Below are 22,491 nucleotides of genomic sequence, written 5' to 3'. Positions count from 1 at the left end.
GTGGAATCCCCACTGCTCAGTACTCCAGCCCCACCCCATGACCAAGCCCTTCTCCAATTTCCCACCAGGCCAAAGCAAGGCCCTGTTATTAGTCAGGGTCTAGCTGCACATTTTTTTTTTTTTAATTTGGCCTGTCTTGTCTGTGATTACTGCATTTGAAAGGACTGTACCCCAGCTACTTGGATCACCTGGTACACATGATCAGTTCATCAAAGTATGTAGAAGAAAGCATTAACACTGTGCAGGTTAGCTGGCTATGTGGTTTGGCCAGTGTAGACACTGGTCCTGAGTCTCCAGGAATATGCAAGAGAGATTAATGGAAGAAGTAGGGGTCTTCATCTCCATATGCATCTGACTCCCACAATATTTTTACAGCTTAGTTACCATGTGTGGCTGGTGTGGGAAAGATCTCAGAAAGGCCATGACTAAAGCATTGGAAGAGAGTATCAGGAAGCACACTGACCAAGCCAGTTCTTCACTGTGATGATGGTATTGAAAAGTGTTGGGTGAGTATGAGGAATATAAACCAGAAATGATACAAGATGTGAGAAGACAGAAGGAGGCAACAGATAAGAAACAGAAGGGAGATGTAGACTAATAAAAGGAGGCTTGGTATGGTCTCAATTATGATTTACTACAAGAAATAAATAAGCTATGTCATGTCATTGATTAGCTCATTTATTTTGTCATTCATTTAACAATGATTTATTGAGCTTCTACTATGTTCCATGTAACATTCCAGGTGCTGGGATTCAGCAGCAAGCAGGACATCCAAGTATCTCTGCTCTCACAGAGATGACATTCTGGTAAAGAAAGACATGCAATAAATAAATTATACATATACATACACACTGAAAAGCATTAAATATACAATATGGTATGTTGGTAACATATATGTACACATATGTATGGTTAGGCCACTCAAGATGGCTGCTCTCTTGCTCTGTACATCCCCTGCTTGACCAATGCCTGCCTCACTTACACCCTACTCACCTAACTGACCTTCCTACATACTTGCTCCAGGCCCCAGCTAGTGATTGTTCTTATCAAAGGGGCGGTGAGGGCAGTGCCCCTCTGCTGGTTTCCCTGGTAACCGATGAGCCAACCTGATGTCAATTCCCCTATAACTGGCAATCTCCCCTCCCCTCGGAAGTGAAGACTGCCATGTGCTGCCCACCATCTGCTGCACATGGTGAGTGACGCTCCAGGACCTTGCTTCAGACGTGTAAGATCCCTTTATCCATTAAACCATTGATGTCTCTGTTGCTGACTCTGGGCTCTTTCTTTGGTCTTGAAGTTGGGCAAGCAGAGGCCTTGTGGGCCTGTGGGTTGCAGCCCAACAATATAATATTACTATCTATCATAGAATTTTTTTTTTTTTGCGGTACGCAGGCCTCTCACTGTTGTGGCCTCTCCCATTGCGGAGCACAGGCTCCGGACGCACAGGCCCAGTGGCCATGGCTCATGGGCCCAGCTGCTCTGCAGCATGTGGGATCTTCCCAGAACAGGGCACGAACCCGTGTCCCCTGCACTGGCAGATGGACTCTCAACCACTGCGCCACCAGGGAAGCCCTTATAGCATTATTATCTAACATAAATCTAACACTTTATATAGCATACATATGTATATGTACATATATTTTTGTATATATAAAAATATATATATATGCACAGATAGTAAAATGTACTATAAAGAAAAATAAATAGGAAAGGAAGATACAGAGTGACAGGAAGTTATACAACTGTATGCAATTGTAAATAAGGTGATTAAGAAAGGCTTTATTGATAAGTTGACCTTTGAGCAAAGATCTAAAGGAGATAATAGAGTAAACAATGAGGATGTTTGGAAGAAGAACTTCCAGGAAGAGGGAACAGCAAAAACACTAGGTGACTCCAATGCAGTGAGCAAAGGGAAGAGTAATAGGAAATGAGTTCAAAGAAGTCAAGGGAGCCTATCCTGTGGGGCACTGTAAAGATTTTGCCTGTTGCTCTGAGGGACAAGGGAGTCATTGGAGGGTTTTGAGCAGAAGAGAACTATGCTCTGACTTACATTTTTAAAGAATTCTGGCTATTCTGTTGAAGAGACTCTTTAGGAGCAAGGGTGGGAGCAGAAAGAGGAGTTAGAAACTGTTATGGTGATTGAGGGGAGGGAGTGAGTGGTGGTGACGGAGATGGTGAGGAGTGGTCAGACTCGAGGCATATTTTGAGGGTTGAATGAATAGTGTTTGCTGTAAGATTGGACATGGAATGTGGGAGGAAAGAGGGTCAAAGAAGACTGAAGATTTTTGTCGGAACAACTGAAAGTGATGCCGAAAGTCGGCCTCTGTGCCCTGGTGCTGAATCAAATCTTGGAGACAAAAGTTTGGGGTGAAGTAGGAAAGAATAGCTTTATTGCTTTGCCAGGCAAAGGGGGACACAGTGAGCTCATGCCCCCTCAAAACTGTGTGCCCCAACCTAGGAGTATTTGATGAGAAGTTTTTGTTTTTTTTTTTTTTTTTTGGCTGCGTTGGGTCTTTTTTGCTGCATGCGGGCTTTCTCTAGTTGCGGCAAGCGGGGGCTACTCTTCGTTGTGGTGCATGGGCTTCTCATTGTGGTGGCTTCTCTTGTTGTGGAGCACGGGCTCTAGGCCCTCGGGCTTCAGTAGCTGTGGCACACGGGCTCAGTAGTTGTGGCGTACAGACTTAGTTGCTCCGCGGCATGTGGGACCTTCCCGGACCAGGGATCGAACCTGTGTCCCCTGCATTGGCAGGCAGATCCTTAACCACTGCACCACCAGGGAAGTCCCTGATGAGGAGTTTTATAGCAATGGTGCAAGGGTGGGGTTGCTGATAAATATCAGGGTGTGTAAAGAGCCTGCATTCCTTTAATCTGGCCTCAGGTGGTCTCCTGCTGAGTTTCTGTGGTTCTCAAGGTTATAAAACTCAGCAGGACATTCTCTCTGGAATGAAGAATGCTTCATCAAGTAGTTAACATCTTCCATCTGTTGGGGGTTTTAGCTCTGCAGAAGAGCTGGAAGATATTGTTATGTGTATCCCTTGAGGCAGGACCAAGATCCTGTCCCAAGGCTGCACTATTGTTTCTTAACTGCTCTTCCCTTGTCTCTGTATCCCCTCCTTCCCTCATTAGCAACTTTTTGAACCAGCCCTTTGGAACTCAGGGAAGGACATGGAGGCTGAAAGCCTACTCCCTGAACAAGAAACAGGGAACACAAAAAGGCTTTCATGCCCAGGAGCTCCACAGGATCCTTCTCAGTTTCAAAAGCATGAAAAACTGAAAGAGTAACATGGGGAAAACTGCCATAGAAGTGAAACTGCAACCCTCAGATGGTACTTGAACCCACGTCTAGGACTCAAACCCAGCCAAAACTCAGATTGGGACTTGAACCCATGGGCTGAGAATTTTACTCAGCCAAAATGCAGACTGGGACCTATGATCTTTTAACTGAAATCACACACCTGGTCTCAGGACTTAATGAAGCTCAGGTTCTTTATGTCTCCTCACAGAATGAATTCAGCAAGAGCCAAAGTGATTGGTAAGAAGTAGATTTATTGAGAGAGATACACACTCCATAGACAGAGTGTGGCCATCTCAGAAGGTGAGAGACCCCCAAATATGGGGCGATTAGTTTTTATGGGCTGGGTAATTTCATAGGCTAATGAATGGGAGGATTATTCCAACTATTTTGGGGAAGAGGCAGGGATTTCCAGGAGTCGGGTCACTGCTCAGTTTTTGGCCATTTATGGTTGGCCTTGAAACTGTCATGGCACTTGTGGGCATGTCATTTAGCACATGCTAATGTATTACAGTGAGCATATAATGAGGCTCAAGGTCTACTGGAAGTCAAATTTTTGCTCATCTTGGACCTAGTTGGTTCTAACCAGTTTATGTTGTATCCTCAATGGCTATGTCATTCTTTTAAATGCCCCCTTCTCTCCTGTTTCAGAAGCATTTCGAGGCAGGGTGAGGGGAAATAGACTCTGAAGAGTTCGGTTTAGATTGTGTTGAATTTGAGGCATCTATTAGATATCTAAATGTTACCAAACACTAATGGCCAGTGAGGCCAAACACACTGAAACATCAGAGTTTGGAGCAGATATGTCTATTGCACGCCCAAGCAAGGAGAAAGGGTGGCTCATGCTCAAAAACCTCAAACTCCCTGATAATTTGGGGGGGAAGTTTTATAGGCAAAATTTGGGGTGAGGGCTGCAAGGTGTGTGACTTTCTTCTGATTGGTTGGTGGTGAGGTAACAGGATGATGTTCCAGGAATTTTGTGCTCAGTCTGAAATTACCATCCTCCATCTGGGTGGAGGCCTTAGTTCCTCCAGAAGCACTCAAAAGTATTGTTATGTATATTTCTTGAGGAGGAACTAGAACCCTGCCCCAAGGCTGCAGTATTGTTTGTTGACTGCTCCTCCTTGTTTCTGCATTCTCTCCCTTCCCTGATCAACAACTGTTTGAATGAGCCCTTTGGAACTAGGGGAAGATCAAGGAGGCTGAATGAAGCCTATTTTGTACAAACAAGAAACTGGGAACATCGAAAGGTCTCCCTGCCCCAAACAGGGTCCTTCTGGGTTTCATAAGGGTCATAATATTGCTACCCCAAATCTGGGTGTGCCTCTTGGTGGGTGTCAAGCCAAAAGACACAACCAAGCCAAAGATGGGGAGAAGGAAGGATGTATTATGTGCAGCAAGTAAGGGGAACACTGGGGATCTTTCCCAAAGCTGTGTCTCCCTGAACAGCAAAGTTGGGGAAGTTTTAAGCTAAGGGCACATGGGTATTCATGAAGGGGCTTGAGCAGAGGAGAAATCAGCATAGAATTGGAGCAAATGTTGACATAGTCCAAGCTTTAGTTGATTGAAGTCACAAGGGCCAGAAAGGGTCAACATCATCATTCCTAAGGTTCGACCAGTCTGGGGTCTCAGCAAGTAGTTACCATCCTCCACCTGGGTGGGGCCTTAGTTCCTGCAGAACTCAAAGATATGTATCACATTGTGATGCACATCCCTTGAGGAGGAACTAGGACTCTGTTTTATATCACTGAACCATTGTTTCGTGACTGCTTCTCCTTTGTTCCTGCATTCTCTTAAGATCATTGATTACTGAGACCTGTTCAAAGGCAAGCATTGTGGCCAGGCTTAGATCACAAAATGACTTAGGCCAAAAATGGCTTCTCTTATGTTAGGAAAACCATTCCTGGTTCTTTCTCAGGGGACCTACTAACCTAGACAGAATAACCTACTATTACAAAATGATAGTATTCATTCCAGAGCCAGGTCCACAAACATTTTCATATATTCATAATTTTTAAGCCCCCTCTAATGATTGCTTATATGGTTATATAAATATCTGGTGGTTTAAAATTAACTTCATTTTCATGTTAGCCCATAAGTTAACATATTCTTTTCCCAAATGAATAGGAATTATAACAACTGTCTGCAAAGAGTGTTTACAAGAATAAGAAAAGGTAGAATTTGATCCAACTTACTTTGCATACTAATCACATAATTTGGAAATCTTTGCATTAAAAAAAAACACACACATACATTCTTCCATTCTGATTAATGCTGATTTCACTTCCAGAGTCATCTGTGTTGTCAAGACTATGGAAATTGAAAGCTATCGATCCCAGTTTATCCACATGTACTTGAGAAATAAAATCTGGCTCATTTCTAACTTTTTTTTAAATTCATGAGCTTATATCTGGCGTTCAGTCATGCAGGACTGTAATTTGTTACTCTTATATTCTCTTCATTTTAAAGTCAGCTTATTTGACTCTCTGGTGTCAGAACAAATGTGTCCAGAGTTCCAAAGCATGTACATCATCCCTTTCATTTCAGAGTCCCAGAGAAGTCTAGATATGAAGCTACTAAGAAAACGGATTGTGCTGACCCCAGGCCAGTGGGTCATGGTAACCCTCATGCCCATGGATCAGAGACAAATGGATCTGTAAAGCAGAAATACAATTATATTCATGTCATTATTTCTGTGATTCAACAGATTTAACTTGGCATTTTATCACATTTTCATTTGTTTCAACAGCCTTTAGGTAAATAACAGAAAAACCTTGGATTTCAATTAGCAGGAGAAATTCTTAGATGGCAAAAAGAATGAAGAGAGAAATGAGGGAAGGATGCAGTTCAGGATAAGGATAGAATATTTTTAAAAGAAAAGAATGAAGGAAGGGGGGACAGAAGGAGGGAGGAAGGGAGAGAGGGTGGGAGGGAGTGAGGGAGGAAGGAAGGAAGGAAGGAAGGAAGGAAACCAAGGACTCCTCCAAAACCAGCTTTGTGTTTATTACATTTTCCCATTTTTTTGCTGCCTCTCATTTCCTAGCCACTACTGTGCTATGTAGTTTTCAGACTCTGACTAGGCTGACTTTGTGATTTCTGTCCATTTAATCATTCCCTTTTTTTCCTATTAACCCTCCGAAAGCTTTGAAACAGATATGTTTGCCTATTGACCTAAACATAACATTTTGATCTAAGCAAAAATCCAGAGTGAATAGCTGATTATACAATTAACAGCATACACCATATTAACCTCAAGATTACCAGGGGTTCCTTCCCAACCTCCAAAAGAAGAAACAGGTTCCTCCTAGTCAGCAAGAACAGCAATAAATCTGCAATCTTATGCTTGGCCTGCTATATGAGAATAAAACGTGTTTGAACAGGGAAGGCTGCAGACTGGTATTGTTAAACTAAATTATCCAGGTAATTGCACAGTTCTTCATATCATTACGCTATTAGCAGCTTAAGCTAAAGGCTTGTCTGCAATGCTAACTTTTTATTCTGCTTAGGTACAATCATTGAGCTTTCCTATGTTCTTTTTTAGTCACTAGACTTAAAAGTAAGGAAGAAAAAAAAAGCTAGAAAGAAGAAGGAAAGATGAGTGATTTGATCATCACAAACCCTAGAACCCTGTTAAAAGGTATTTGTACTTTAAAAAGTCTTTTTTGCTGAAAGCTTTTTCAGGAGAAATAAATTATACTGACTCTATATAAATAAAAGCAGAAAGAGCAAAGACGAACATGAACATATATTACCAATGCCATTCATCAAATATAGTTGACACTTCAATCTAATCCAGCAAATGAAAACACAGAAGTTTATAGAGTCATAGGAAGTAAGCAATTTAAACAGACAAGGGCATGAGTTCATCTAACAACACAAGAAGGAAGATGTTCCCTTTTCTTTTCTGTTTTTCTCTTTTGCATCCTTCCACTTCTCTCAGATACTGATAGATATCCATGTTTCTTGCAGGGTAAGGTGATCTTCAAATCATATAATTAATAATAGCAGTCCAAATGTTCCTGGACAATCCACCGTCCTTTAATGTCATAGAATAAAAGGACTTTTCATGCATTTCACACCATCATTATGGTGCAAGGTTTCTCTCTCCATAATAAAGTGATACATTTCTTAACTAATTAGGTCACTAATTTTAAATGTGATTCCCAGCAAAAACTCTTGGAGATAATTAATCTTTCTTAAAGTGTGTGAGGTTGTAAAAAACAGTTCCCCAAGCACTGTCACCACCAATCATTAATGGTCTGAATAGGTGAGGAAATACAGAGCTGCAAAAACACATCTCATTTGTTTTTGAAAGAAAACTTCCAAGGCCACTTTATAACCAGAAATCATATCCACGTCATGAAGATGCTGTGGTAAACTTTACAGTTCCAATTAGGAACAGACAGTTTTCAATGCACTGTTCAAACGCTTTGCTAGTCTATATGTGAATACTTCACTAAAACCACTGAACGGTGATGGTGTTCAATATTAATATCACAAATTAAAGATGACATCTGAATGCCTACTATCCAGAATAGTGATCAGAGCTCATGGCAAGGCAATAATCAGCAGCTTAAGCAACTTTCAGGCACCAAGGGGGAAAAAACAAATGTGATGGAACTTGGAAATTGCACTGGTGCATGAAGAACATACCATATTAAAGAGCAACTGCCGATTGACCTGGTGATGAAGTGGAGGATACGCCCATATGCTGCCATAAAGGACATTTGGAAACAGCTTTGAGATTGTCCCCCGAGAGCTCATGACTATTACCTGGTGGATTCCCATTAATTGACAATGTAAACTTTATCTGTAACTATGAAATAAGCTGTCAAAATAACTGCCTGTCTTCCTGGGAGGAAAGAGTTGCCTGAATAATTATCGCGCCCAGCACATTTTCCCGACAGAAATACTGAAGGTTTATGATGTCTGGATTTACCTTAAGTTCTGTAATCATTGCCTTGGAGAAAGAAATGGTTTCCACTTCTCTTTATTCCACGGATAAACTGGATGGGGAAAAATAGGTATGTTAACATGGAAATAGAAATATAAAATCATAAGAGAGGTAAGACACAATCAATGAAAAGTTTATAATCCCAAGCACGAGGCCCTTTGCCATATGCTAAGGATACTACTCTGGGCCTGCTTCCTTTGGTAAATCATGTTTTACTTATAAAAACCAATCATACAAAGCAAGTAAGGGATTAGGCACTGATGGTCCCAGACATGAGGCCTAAATCCAAGAATCTCCCCAAAGGAAGCTATGAATCTCCCAAGACACTGCTCCCCCATTTCGTCCTTCATGTTGGGAAAACGTCAAGAAGTGAAAGTGAGCACAAATGTAAATAGACATTATTTTCTCATGACAGTGTGTGCTGGGGTCACAAGAACAGACTCTGCGGGAAAGGCTGCTGGAGTTCAAATCCTGGCCCTGCTACCTCCCAGCTCTGTGGCCTTGGGCAGGTTCCTTAATCTCTCTGTGCTTCAGCTTTCCTCTGTAAAATGTGGCTACCTCACAGACCAGGGCCTGCTCTATGTCCTATAGCTACTACCTCTTATTATTGTCTTCCTGAACCTAGAACAGTGTAGGGACATGTTGAGAGAGCAAATAAAGGATCAAAGTTTGTTCTGGCCTCAGTTCATCCTCTCTGTGCTTCAAAAATGAGAAGGGGAATTATTTTTTTAATGTCCAATGGATGAGTTGTTTTTCTTTCTTTTTTAAACTATTATTGTTGGATTCCAAATTCCATTTATTTATTTACATACTTACTTACTTATTTTTGGCCACACTGCAGCATGCGGGGATCTTGGTTCCCTGACCAGGGATCAAACCTGTGCCTCCTGCAGCGGAAGCGCAGAGTCTTAACCACTGATCGCCAGGGAAGTCCCAAGAAGGGGAATTCTGAGGCTCTCTCATGATCGCCTTTGCTGTGTCTACTGGAGAATCCTCATCCTAGCTGCTGAACCTGGACCCAGGCAGGGATGTTCCTCCACAATACCCTTTCCACCTGGGCAGAGACCTGGATGGCTGGCCAGGACCACAGTCACCTCTTCTCCTGCTGCCCTTCTCTGCACTCTGTCTTTCCACGACTCCTCTACTCCCAAGCAGGGGGAGACAGATCCAGCACCATGTGGAAAGTGGGGCCATTCCACCACTGACACCTGTTTCCCCCATATCCCTTACCACTATGGGAAGCTGGAGTCGTTGGATTCCAAATGGCACCACCTCCCCTGGCTTCCTGGGGAAATTTTCATTAGAATCCTTGTCTCAGAGTCTTCTTCTGGGGAAACCCAAACTAAGACCTTCAGTGGGTGTCTTCTAGTGCTGTCACTAGAGTGTGAAATAGATTAGGGAACTCCAGCGGTTACACTGGTTTGGGTGTTACAGATACTGTCAGCAGCAACCACAAAGCAGGCACCTGTGAGCAGGTGAACAAAGTAGGAAATGACCATAGACACTGGCATGCTATACTAATCCTCATGACTTTTGTCTGTAGCCTACTCTTTTTCCGAATATTCTTTTGTTCCAAGAGGCTTTCAACTAGGAGTATGAAAAGAAAAGAAACGGGATATGGAAACAGTACCAAGAGAACGCTGCTTTACGCTGTAATTGCTTGAGCAGAGAGGCTATGAAGAACAGATGCCATGTCGGGTTGAGATTCTCTCCCCTGCACCTTTTCCAGGAGGCTGACGCAAATGGGAGGATGTGACACGAGAGCAGTGTCCCTGTAATAATAATCTACCATGACTGTACAATCCATAATAGCTGTAATAGAGAAAGCAACAGTAATAAAGGCACATTACCTTGCCTCTGTGAGATCAAACAATGCTCAGATTGATGGAGGGTACACTTTGATGTCTCCTGAAAAGTCCGTATTTCTGGATATCGCTGAACTACCAAGGCTTTTCCTAAGGTAAGGTTAAAAAAATAATTGTGGTTTAGGCTTCTATTTCAAAAGGAGAACAAACTGCTATTTAAGTTCTGTGTGAGAACAACAGAGACCCCAAATACAGACAGTGTCTCTGACCCGCTGTGCGGCAGAAGAATAATAAAGCTGGGCCATCCATTAATACCTGCCTTGAATTCAGGAGTAGTTGGAGTGGATAGAATAGGCAGGAGGTATTATCACTTTACAATGGCTACTTTACCACAGATGTACACATGAGCATTCTTCTTGGGGAAAAAGCTCCTATTCTCTAAGACACTTGTCACTCTTCAATTAAAAACATATTTATTGTCAAGGGGTAGTAGAATATTGGTTTCCTTCCACCTGTATCTTGTCTATTGTTGAAAATCTTACATAAAGAAAAAGTTAGATGCCAAGATGAGCTTTTTCTAAGTCCAGAGTGGGGAAATACTGCCACTTAAAAAATACCATTTCTGAAAGAAAGCAGAGGTGTCAGAGACAAAGAGAAAAAGGGGAGATGTGTCAGTCAGTCAATAGTCTTTATTGAACACTCACTGTGGGGGGAGAACACAAAGGACATAATATACACCGTGCTTGTTCTCCAGGAGCTTGGAACCAGATGGAAGGACAAGCATTAACACGAGGAAACACGCTGAAAGCATACGACTAATTGCAACTTTAAATAGTTGTGTGTGAGTGAATGAGTGTGAGAGTGTATATGTGTGTATGTGTGTGTGTGTGTATTTAAAAGGAGCTTGAAAATAAGACACAGACATAGTAATGAAATCAGAGGATAAACACCATTGAACATAGGAGAAATAATACAAGAATACAAATTATCCTGTAGTACTTTTGTCTTTCAGTTGACTCTTCCCTGAGTGTAAATCAGAAGTAGATATATAACACAAGATACCTTTCTTGTCATTGGGATGTCAAGTAACTGGCATCCTCCCATGTCTGATAGCTAACGCTTCAAAGATATGCATCACATGTATTACTGTTCCACCTCATGGAAGTGACTTGACTTGAAAATGCAATGACAGGGAGCCATATTGGGGAACAGAAATTGTTTACATAATTGCTCGGTCTGTTGGTGAATGCAGGCCTTCATTTAGAATTCATTATTTTATAAACTGCACAAAGGGATTTCCAAGTTGTCAAGCTTGGTTTGTAAAAAATAAAATAAAGATATGATAAAATGTCTGACACCAGCTTTTCTGACTTTAATTTTTTTTCCTCCGTACTATTCGTCTTCCCAGTTATAGCGGGTACTCCATCAGCTGTGATAGCTGCTATTTTCTCTGGATTTAGATCAAACAACCTCAGAACATCCATCAGGGCCATTTTTACATCCTTTCTCCTTTGATGCCAAACCCCAAAGATTCCCCATCACGTAGAGTCTGAAAGTTGTTGGACTGACAAGCATTAGTAACCTTGGAATGTCACCCAGATACCAGCTTTCATACTGGAGAAGGCTAATGAATTTTGCTGCAACCAGCTTGGTCTTGAAATGATTTTTCTTTAGGTCACCTTTCATAGTTAAAATAGTTTGCTTTCTCATAGTTTACTTTTTGTCTGCCAAGTGAACGTGGCAGAGAGGACTGAGCTGGAGGACAAGAGTCTGGAGCACAAAATTCTGCTAACATGCTTTTAACACTGTATATTTTTAAATCATCCCAGCAAAACCCTAATTTCTTACACACATATATCAAAATTATATTAAATGTATGTATATTACATGCTTTTATTATTATTATTTTTTTTTGCGGTACGCGGGCCTCTCACTGTTGTGGCCTCTCCCATTGCGGAGCACATGCTCTGGACGCGCAGGCTCAGCGGCCATGGTTCACGGGCCCAGCCGCTCCGCGGCATGTGGGATCTTCCCAGACAGGGGCACGAACCCGTGTCCCCTGCATCGGCAGGCAGATTCTCAACCACCGTGCCACCAGGGAGGCCCTGTACACTTTTATTTTTAAAGGAGATCTTATGCTTAAAATATTGAAAACTCTAAAGTGTGGACTATACTTTTATAATCATATTTAGCAGATGAGGACCATCTAAGAAATTTAAGTATTGTCCAGATGATTAAAAAAATACAGTGTTAATAGCACATATCAGAATTTTGTGCCCCAGACTCTCTTGCTCTGGGGCTCAGTCCTCTCTGCCACCCTTACTTAGCAGACAAAAGAAAAAACTAGAAGAAAAGAAAATGATTTTAAGTGAGAAAAATGACCTAAAGAAAAATCATTTTACACACACGCACGCACACGAGACTTTTAATTGTCAATGCAATTTTGGCATGCATAAAAATTGGCATGTCCTTCAAAATAACTGAGTTCCACGGGTTTGAGAACCACTGGTCCAGGGCTATAATATGCACAACTATTTCTGGTCTATAATGTACTCACATAGAGAAAAGTGCCCATGTGGCCAAGTCAAGAGTTGAAGCTCAGGATTCACTCTTTTATGTAATTAATAATATTTGTTGAAGACTAACCACATGCATTTCATCCACCATTGCTCAGGGCAGAAGAGGCGCTCAAAATTTCAATCAAAATAAATTAAAGAGTATATGTAACCTAAGTTTTCTTCTCTCTCTCCAGTTTCTAGCTACTAGCCAAGTTACCGGAATAACGGGTTCCCGCCCTCACCACCGTATAGCAGGCCTTGGGCCACTTGAAAGACCCACCCACCGGCTCTGTCTTTCTGCGCCTGCGCCCTGCGCGCGGCTCCCACGCGGAGTCGGGCCCTTGTCTCGCTCAGTGGCTCCCCGGGTCCACTGGAGGGCGCCAACGCGCTCTATCAGAAGGCGCACTCGCCCGGCTTCCAAAGCCGCAGACTAGTCATCTCAGAGGATTGTCGCGTTCTTTGCGTCACACTTTACCTGCTAGGCATCCAAAGAGGAGATGTCTCACCTAACCCCGCGTGAACACGGCTCCCACAGCTTTGCCTGCAGCCAGTATCTCACGAGCGCATGAGGAATATCTGAGGAACCCAGATCTGAAACTCTCCAGAGCTCTCCTCCCTATGCCCACCCCCTCCCCCTGCTGCCACTTCTGGGGCAACTACAGCAGGGCATCGGAAGCTTTTATGCATCTCCGTCACCCAGGGATCTCATTAAAAAGCAAATTCTGATTTAGTAAGACTGGCCTGGGCCTGCATCTATCAGGGCTGGTACTAGGCACAAAATTTAAGGGAGTGACAAAAAACTTAGTAATCAAGATAGATAATATTTTAATGCAATAGTATTTAATGCAATACTTTGAAATATATTTATTAAAATTAAATCTTGGGCTTCCCTGGTGGCGCATATGTTTGTTCTCTACATCTGTGTCTCAATTTCTGCTCTGCAAACTGGTTCATCTGTATGATTTTCTAGGTTCCACATATATGCATTAATATATGATATTTGTTTTTCTCTTTCTGACTTACTTCACTCTCTATGACAGTCTCTAGATCCATCCACATCTCTACAAATGACCCAATTTTGTTCCTTTTTATGGCTGAGTAATATTCCATTGTATATATGTGCCACATCTTTATCCATTCCTCTGTCGATGGACATTTACGTTGCTTCCATGACCTGGCTATTGTAAATAGTGCTGCAATGAACATTGGGGTGCATGTGTCTTTTTGAATTATGGTTTTCTCTGGGTATATGCGAGGCAATATTGATCTGACCACATTTTTAGCAGCAAGGCCCCATAGTCAAAAACATGTTGATTTCCTCCAAGAGGTAACACACACCCCACATTTTACCAACTGTGTACCGATCTGCTTAATTTGAGCCCATGCTAGGACCACTGATACCTACACAATATCTGTCTCACCCGTATAACAACCATGTGAAGTGGTAACTACAACTAGCTGAGGAAATACACTCTAGAGCAGTGGTTCTCAACTGGGGCAGATTTAGCAGTGCCTGAGAACATTTTGGGTTGTCACAGATCTGAAGGGTCTACTGGCATCTGGTAGGGAGATGCCAGGGATGCTACTGAGCAACATACAATGCACAGGACAGCCCCCCACAGCAAAGAATAACCTGGCCTCAAATATCAGCCCTGCCACGGCTGAGAAACCCTACTATAAAAACAGTATACCACATGTAGATTACACCCCAGATAATAGCGGGCATAACTGAGCTTGAACTCAATTTTCTGATTTTTAAATGTTTTTCTCCTCATCATCTCTGCTCTCTAGAAAGAAAGTATTTCTACTCCTGACGCTGGACATTGAGTCAATAAATAACACCTCTTTATGTATAAAGGGACAATGTAAGAAGATTAATACTCTGGAAGTTTTAGGGGAACAGCCCACTGGATGAAAAATAGAAGAGGTTAGGAAGAGTTGCTACATGTTACTAATTTAGAGCCAATTAAGGATGCAAGCTCATTGTGGTCCTGTAGAAAGTTGGCTTCAATGATGCTTAATGAAAGTAAATCTTGAACCAAGTTCTCTGGTGTGGAATTTGGAAAGTTTAACCCTTCCTGAAATTTTGTAGCATGTTATATTTGAAGCCAATAGAAACTCATCTAACTTTCTAAAATGTTGTTGTATCTGTCAGCTGATTCATAAGATCAGGTACAAAAAAAAGTTTAGAAACATAATTTAATATATATGATATATAAATATTATATGTATTATTGCATAATATATAGTTATATATACTAATTTATATCTAATACATAACCTTATTTATAATGTTAACAGAGTATTTTCATCTCATAATAATCTTTTAGCAGTATTACAAATGATGCATTTAACCTTACTCTGTACCCTTATGATCCCAAAGCTCCAAGGCATAAAACAACTACAACTGGTTTTAAAGAGTCTTAAAGTAAATTTTGTCTGCTCTGTACAAAAATCTAAACACAAAGGTACTATATTAATTAATGATTATTGCAAAGCTCTGGACTGGTGATTTGCATACTGTCTCTCAGCTCCAAAGCCACCTTTCTGTGACCTGCTCTGTGATGCTGGGGCTGAGATTCTATGAACAGCACTTCCCAGGCTACCCTGGGTCCACCTTCTGTTAGGTTCCCTAATGGAGGCAGGAGGAAGGGAGAAGGTATCTATCTTGTTTTCCAGCTCCAACAGCCACCAGTCCAGCCTCAGGCGTTTTTGGCACTCCCAGCACCTCAGGAGACCAACACCAGCTGTGGGGTGAAGTGGAGGCCGCCCCTGAGGTCCTAGGTCTTGATGATCCCCTTCCCCTCTCTTTTGTTCCCCCAGGCCTAGGGATGGTAGCTGCTTCCAGAGGTTACTAACCCTAGGCCTACTTCAGCATTTTCTCTCTGCTCTTTTAGACTTCAAACTCGTGTAAATAATTCCCTGTATGAAATTCCTCTGCTTGAAATACTTATTCTGGCGTCTATTTTCCTGACTAAAAACTAGCTGATATAGGCTATTTTAACAATAAAAATAGGGACTATATAAGATACAACAACAAAATGCATGCAAGTGTGACCTTTTCAGATACAGCTTATCAATCGTGCATTTCTTAGTGACCCTACTAGAAATAACATATGTAAAACATTACATTGCATGCTTGGAACAGAGGTGTTCATAAAAGGGGTATATTTCTTTGCCAATTGTACTGTCTTTTTTCTCCACCAGAGGAAGCTGAGGATTAGGCAGATCAAAATTTTAAGAAAAAAAAAAAAAAAAAATTTCCAGCTGTTTGCCCAAAAAAAGCAATGTCTGGAATGTATTTCAATAATGTACCTCAACCAGATGTGAACTAGAGTTTTCTCCTTTTTAAAGAGCAACGATGCCTGTCCAAGAGGAAACACTTTAATCATCCCACTCTCCCTTTGGGACTGTGGAAAATTGTTGCTTGCAGATGCCACAGGCCTCATTGATCGTGTGTGGGTATATGTAAGTGACTGTGTGTAACTTCCATTACTCTATTTCTGACTTGCCTGTTTATTTTTAACAAATACTTGTCCACTTTTCTATATATCCTAGATGTCCTTAAGTCTTAAGGAAATTTGAATATATTGGCAACCTGGCTTCAGTCATTTAAATTATACTATGCACAGCTGTGAATGTTTTTCCTAAAATACAGAATCCTAGGAAAGTTGAAATTTTATGAATATTCTGACAATCATTTCATTTATACAAACACAGCAGTTAGTGATTTTTATACCATTCCAATGACACTTGGTAAGTAGGTAGAAGGTAAATAAAAAACTGCATTTTTATAAAGCCAGTTAGACATCTTAAAAAATATAATACCCATTGTTTGTAATATTCCTGTTAGAGGAAAATGGTTTTTTGCCTCCATCCACATTGACTGAATTGAGGGAAGTCTACAGTTCTATTTATACGGCCACTTTCTGCAGGTTACCAGTGGTCCAACACCATAAACTATCCAGTGAATGTAAAACAACATCTTGGATGCTAGTACGAGTACCAAAGGGACATAAGATATGGGCCCCTCTTTCTTAATCAATAGTCTCCAGCAGGCAGTGATGGGATAACCGTGTGTCTTTATATCAGTGTGGTAAACTTTGGAAATATATGCACATGCAGAGGGCTCTTTGTGTTGCACTGAGACATGCTTAAGTGATAGATAATTCATGGAAGAGAGGCCATGTGGAACTTAGGGGAATAACTACAGTGACCTGGGATGTTTGCCTGTAGTCTTAACCCAAGTTCCTCCTAGGAAAACAAAGCCTGAGCCCAGGCTTTTGTGCAGGTAGTTTATTCTGTTAAGTGATCCTAGGGACCAAGAGTGAAGGACCAGAGAGAGTGAAAGCAGGAAGGAGGAGAGGGCAAATCAAGTGTTCATGACTGAGTTGGTCACAACTCTGGAGTTCTGCCCTGCGGGCACCTCCTGAGTAGCTGTGTAGAACGGTCCACCTGAAGGATCACAGCCTTTATCCACTGGCTCTAGGATCTCCCTTGGCACTCCTTTGGTTGAGAGTTGTCCACTGGGAATTAACTCCTTCTCACACCCGAGGCCTTAGATGTCGCACACCACAGGCAGGGATCCCACAGCAGGTGAGAGAAGCAATTCCTTCAGCATGCATCAGAGCTTGTGCAGACCTGTCCACAGTAGCCATGGCTTCAGCGGGAAGCAAGACAGAGGACACGGGGCAGGGCTCAAGGGGGAGTCTGATAGGGCCAAGGAAGTCTCCTACAAAAGAGATTTCACCCTCTATGCTACAGTAAGTGTTTTCATCATAAATGCCTATCAGTAGGTCCTGATTTACATTTTCCTTTTTTTTGTAAAACATTTTATTTTCCCAGACATTTCACTACTAAGAATTAATTTACTTCTTAGCTCCTGTGTAAGTGATATCTCATCAACTTTGAAGAAGGGGAACCATTCTTGTCTTCTTTTAATCTGGCTAGAATTTTAATTCTTGTTGTTTACCACAGGGCCATCCCTACCTTGGGATGGGGGAGACAAATATTTTTTCAAAGAGAAGCTGTCTGTATAAACAACTTGAATTATTCAAAATCATCCTGGCAGCATCATTCTGGTAGCCCATACATTCCTTTGACAGAAAGACTGAACTTTCTGCAAGAACAATTTGCTCGCATGGCTGCCCTCCAGGAATGGGCAACCAGCCTCAGGGCCCCAGGACAAGCCTCACCAACATGAGTCCAGCAGTTCCCCAGAGCATATGGCTGACCCCACACTTGGGGGTTGGGAGGTGAGTATTGGAGAGCACCCCAAAGAGGAGCGATGGAGCCTGGGGCCCACACAGAGTGGTCTGGGGCAGGGCACCCTGCTGGGATGGCACTGCCACTTGGGCTGGTCACAGCCACCGGAGGAGGGCTTAGATCATTTGAGGAGGTGCTCCAAGCACAAGGGGGAAGGAAGAGGAAGCAGCCGAGGTCCCCTGGCCCAAAGCCCAGAGCTTTTTGTCCAGGTCTAAGGGCAGAACTAGTTCTCCTAGTCACCTGCTTTTTCAAAAGTATCTTTTCTTGGGACCAAACCACTGTTATCCTGGCAGCCTAGACACTTGGAGAAATGGACTTTTCCTTTGTGTGCTAATGCCAAGTGTTTATAAATTGGGTTTCATGCAGTACAGAAATATGTATATATATCGGGAGCCCATTTTTATCTGCAATACAACCAAGGAAAACTCATTAGCAGTATTGAAACACCATCTTCATGCTTTATATATCACTCTCCAGGATTCACATTACACTTAGAAGACATTCCTGGTTTGAACAGAATGGAATCTCATTTTCATTTGATCTGTAACAAAATCAATAGGTAACACTGTATATTTTCTTCTTTAAAAGATGCCTCTTTGTTATTTTAACACTTGGTTAATATTTCTTCCAACCTATATTTATATCATAGATTCTACAGAAAACGCCATTATCAAGGTCAGACAGTGCAGATATTATCACATACACCCTTTCTTAAGAAGACAGCGTTAATGCTGCTGTTATTGTTGAACTGTTTCCGATTTATGAGGTTAACATATAAAAATGTATTATTCATGAGATAAAATACATTACATATATTTGTCAATTGTTACTATTGTTCTAGAGGGGGAAATAAATGAAAATGGTGGTAGTTGTAGAAATGCATCCTTATTAGGATCTTAATATACAATACCTATTTAGACTACTTACCTTCTTCAACTTTACATCTTCCATTAAACTGCAAAACTTGATGTCAGCTAAACTCTATAAATGTTAATTTAAGGTCAAGGTGCTCCTGGGAAGCATTTGAATGCTTAGAGCAGGGCCAAAGAAAACTTCTTTTCAAAGATTTATGGGATGATATGGCTCCTTTCTGAAAAATAGGAACTCTATTTCTACTTTTTCTAATTACTTTCTATTTCAAGCTCTAGGACACACTTTCTTTTATGGACCTTTCTTAGATGTTTAATAGCATCCTGGAGATGTTAAAATGCAAATATTTTCCCATGTGTAAGGTATAGAGTCTCTTCAATTTAATCTTCAGTTAGTAATGGCAAATGCTCTGTATAGTAAGGAATGAATCATCCAAAACTTGGGAGCCCCTTCGTCCATAAAGTAGCCAAGATACAAATGCATCATTTTCAATATCTAAATTATCATGAGGTAGGGTTTTTAGCTAGTAGTCTCTTTTTCTGAAACTAAGTCACATACCAAAATGCATTTAAGGTTTGGTTCAAAGAGGCCCAGGGTCCATTTTTCTTTGTTGCCTAAGTTACTAAATGAAATAAAGTTGGACACACAGGAATCTATACATGTTCCCCCTTTTTAGCCTACCAAAGGTTCTTTCAACCGGGATCTGGAATATTTCTGGGGGGTTGTCAGGGGGAGCAGAACGGTTTATTATTTGCCTGGAAACCTTGAGGTCACTCCGTTCTATGCGTGAATGCAGGCTGCTGAGAGGGAGGAGAAGCAACATCGCCTCATCCACATGGCTCTTTGGGATTCGGACCAGACAGGCCACGTTCACTGCTCTCCTAGGAATCACACCCCCTGCCCGTGCCCCACCTCAGCCATCCAGCTGCTGGTCAAGGAAGGCAAGTCTCGATGGTCCCTTAAGCATTTTATATGACATTTTATGTAGCACACCATCTCCTAGAGCAAGTGACGGAAGGCCAGAAAATATTTAGGTTCCCCAGAGGTTTATTAGGTGGTTTGACACAACAGCTTTCTCCAAAAAGGGATAAGGCAGGGCAATGAGATTTTTCTCGCAGAAATTTGAAAGTGAAAAAAGCAAAACCCAGAACTGAGCAATTAGCAGAGGGGATAGAAGTGAAAGGATACACAGAGAAGGCTGTTTGGAGCGGCCATGAGGGCAGTAAAGGTTGTAAATAAGCAGAAGCTCTAATAATGCCAGAGTCATAAAGCAGGAAATGGACATTGGAGAGAAATTCCTACAAAATACCAGAAAACAAACCGTATGCATGAGGCCTATTTGTAAACCTTTTCTTAATTCCCTGAAATACTCGTTGTTCTCATTCTCTCTTTCTTGTTAATTGAGATGACCTGGATTTTTTGCTCAGGACCAACAAAAGGGGGCATGCAGATAGCTTAGTAAGCTTCCAGGTGAAGCTTGGAAATTAACTAAGGAATCTTTATCTTCTGATGGAGGACTCTTGGAATCACATGACTGACAAGAGGTTGAATCAGGCAGACTTAACAATAGTCAGTGCGTTCCTGAGGAAAGTTCTGTCTAAATAGCACCTCTTTGCTTGGTGGGGCTGCGGGCAGCTGGGGGTTGGCATGGATGTGACTGCCCACAGCAGCTACAGGAATCTGGAGACGGCAGAGTAACCAATACCCTGTGGGCCTGGGGAAAGGATGCCATCCTAGACACACCCTAGTTGACACTATGAGGCCTGGCTTTCTAGATAAGAGCACATCTTACAGCCTCTCTTGGTTATCTGAGAGTGGAAGAAAGACTCCAAAATGAAATAGTCTCTTGGAGGCCTTGACACTACAAATTTGCTGCAACCTGTGTGGGCTGCCCATTAGGAACTCGTTCTCTCAGGGAAAATCTGGTCTATGATCAGAATCAAGAGGGTAGGAGTGAAAGTCCAGTGACCTCATCCAGCCTTGTTTCTGAGGTTGGGGGATGTGGTGGAAAGAGCACTGGGGCGAGAACTGGGAACCCACTTGGAACTGAGAGCACCTCACTGCACTTCTTGGGCCTCGGCTTCATCACGGGTACACTGGGTGGTGGGATTAGATAAACATTAAGATCCCAGTTCTGAGGTCTCTGATTTGACGCTGACACCTCCACAGGTTTTAGAGTTCTGTTCACTCTCCCTGGCACAAGCTCAGGCCTGGAAAGGAATATTTTTCTGCTAAGAGCTTTGTAATTGCTGGCTTTCATTACTGTACGGTAACTTCCGAGGTTGTAGACAGGTATGTAAATATTGATCCATAGTCAGCTCAGAGTCTACAGTATTTTGGCCTAATCAGGTTTGAAAGATGCATGAATATGAGAAAGGGTAGAGTTTCCTTTAGTAGGCAACATAAACGGCTGACCATCACACAGGCTAGAAGAGCCGGGGAATTGATTCCCCTCTTGAACCCTCAAGCAAAGTCTGACCAGAGCTGGTATATAACCGCCCCTCAGGTAGGATAACTTTAAGGCACATGGCCTGCCCTGCGTCCCAGAGTTTTCCTAGTGGGATTTGGCTCCAGATGCCCACAGTTTAACCACTTCTGTAAACCTGGCCCGCTGAGCCAGGGTCCACCCCCAATCTCCTGCCTGCCCAATATATCTGTATGTGTGAAATCTGAGGGCAGGTTAGTTAGTTTCAGAGAGAGAATGCACATGTGCAGAGGCCCAGGGCACAGAAAGAGATGGTGAGTTAGGAAAATGGCAAGTAGATCATTGTAACTGGAGCTTAAGGTGAGAAGCAGTGAAAGACGAGATCAGATATGGAAGCAATGGCCATTTATGCCTAATAAGCCAGACTGAGGGTTTGGATTTTAGTATGTGGCAATGGGGAGTGACTGAAGGCTTTTTAGGGGGGAAATGACATGACCAATTTTCCTTTTTGGAAAACTGCTCTGGCTGCAATGTGGATAAACAAGAGGAAGCAGCAAATGGGAGACAGGAAGACCAGCCCTGAGTCACCTGGAGAAGTTTAGATGAGAGACTCTGGGGTTTTGGATGAGGTGGTGGCAGTGGGAATGGAGAAGAGTAGACTGCTAGTCAAGCTTTCCTTGGCATCCCCAAGCAGATACAGGTGGGCTTCCTCTATTCTCTCTTTGAAAACTATTCGTCTCTCTGTGGTTATATTTAACGTGACCAGTTATAATTGTTTGCTTGCATGTCTATTTCTTCACCAGACAGTAATTTCCTTGAGGTGAATAAATGCTTATTTTCATCTTGTGTCCAGTCTGCCCACTCTCTCCCTGGTACAGAGTAGTTTCCTAGATGTTTGTTGAAGGAGAAATGTGTATCCCTTATACATTCCACCCATTTTTCTAGTTCTACCAGTAGGCAACTGTAAGGAATATATTTAAACCCATTTTGAAAGATACATGCACCCACTACGTTCATAGCAGTACTATTCACAGTAGCCAAAACATGGAAACAACCTAAACGTCCATTGACAGATGAATGGATAAAGAAGATGTGGTATATATAGACAACGGAATATTACTCAGCCATAAAAAAGAATGAAATAATGCCATTTGCAGCAACATGGATGCAACTAGAGATTATCATACTAAGTGAAGTAAGCCAGAAAGAGAAAGACAAATACCATATGTTATCACTTAAATGTGGAATCTAAATATAGCACAAATGAACCTATCTATGAAATGGAAACAAAATCACAGACATGGAAATCAGACCTGAGCCTG

The 22,491-nt window shown here is 42.0% G+C and overlaps 1 long non-coding RNA gene across 1 annotated transcript; it reads right to left on the bottom strand.

The window, feature by feature from the left end:
• Positions 1-716: 716 nt before the first annotated feature.
• Positions 717-10,190, bottom strand: LOC112414644 (uncharacterized). The gene is made up of 4 exons (XR_003006203.1): positions 10,097-10,190; positions 9,877-10,018; positions 8,232-8,298; positions 717-803 (listed from the first exon to the last, which is right to left on the bottom strand). It is a non-coding gene; the product is annotated as an uncharacterized LOC112414644 (long non-coding RNA).
• Positions 10,191-22,491: the final 12,301 nt, after the last annotated feature.

Source organism: Neophocaena asiaeorientalis, unplaced genomic scaffold, assembly GCF_003031525.2.
Source record: "Neophocaena asiaeorientalis asiaeorientalis breed wild unplaced genomic scaffold, Neophocaena_asiaeorientalis_V1.1 scaffold127, whole genome shotgun sequence".
NCBI classification, from domain to species: Eukaryota; Metazoa; Chordata; class Mammalia; order Artiodactyla; family Phocoenidae; genus Neophocaena; species Neophocaena asiaeorientalis.
Note: the sequence above shows the minus strand (reverse complement) of the source record. Positions and strands in the feature narration are given on the sequence as shown.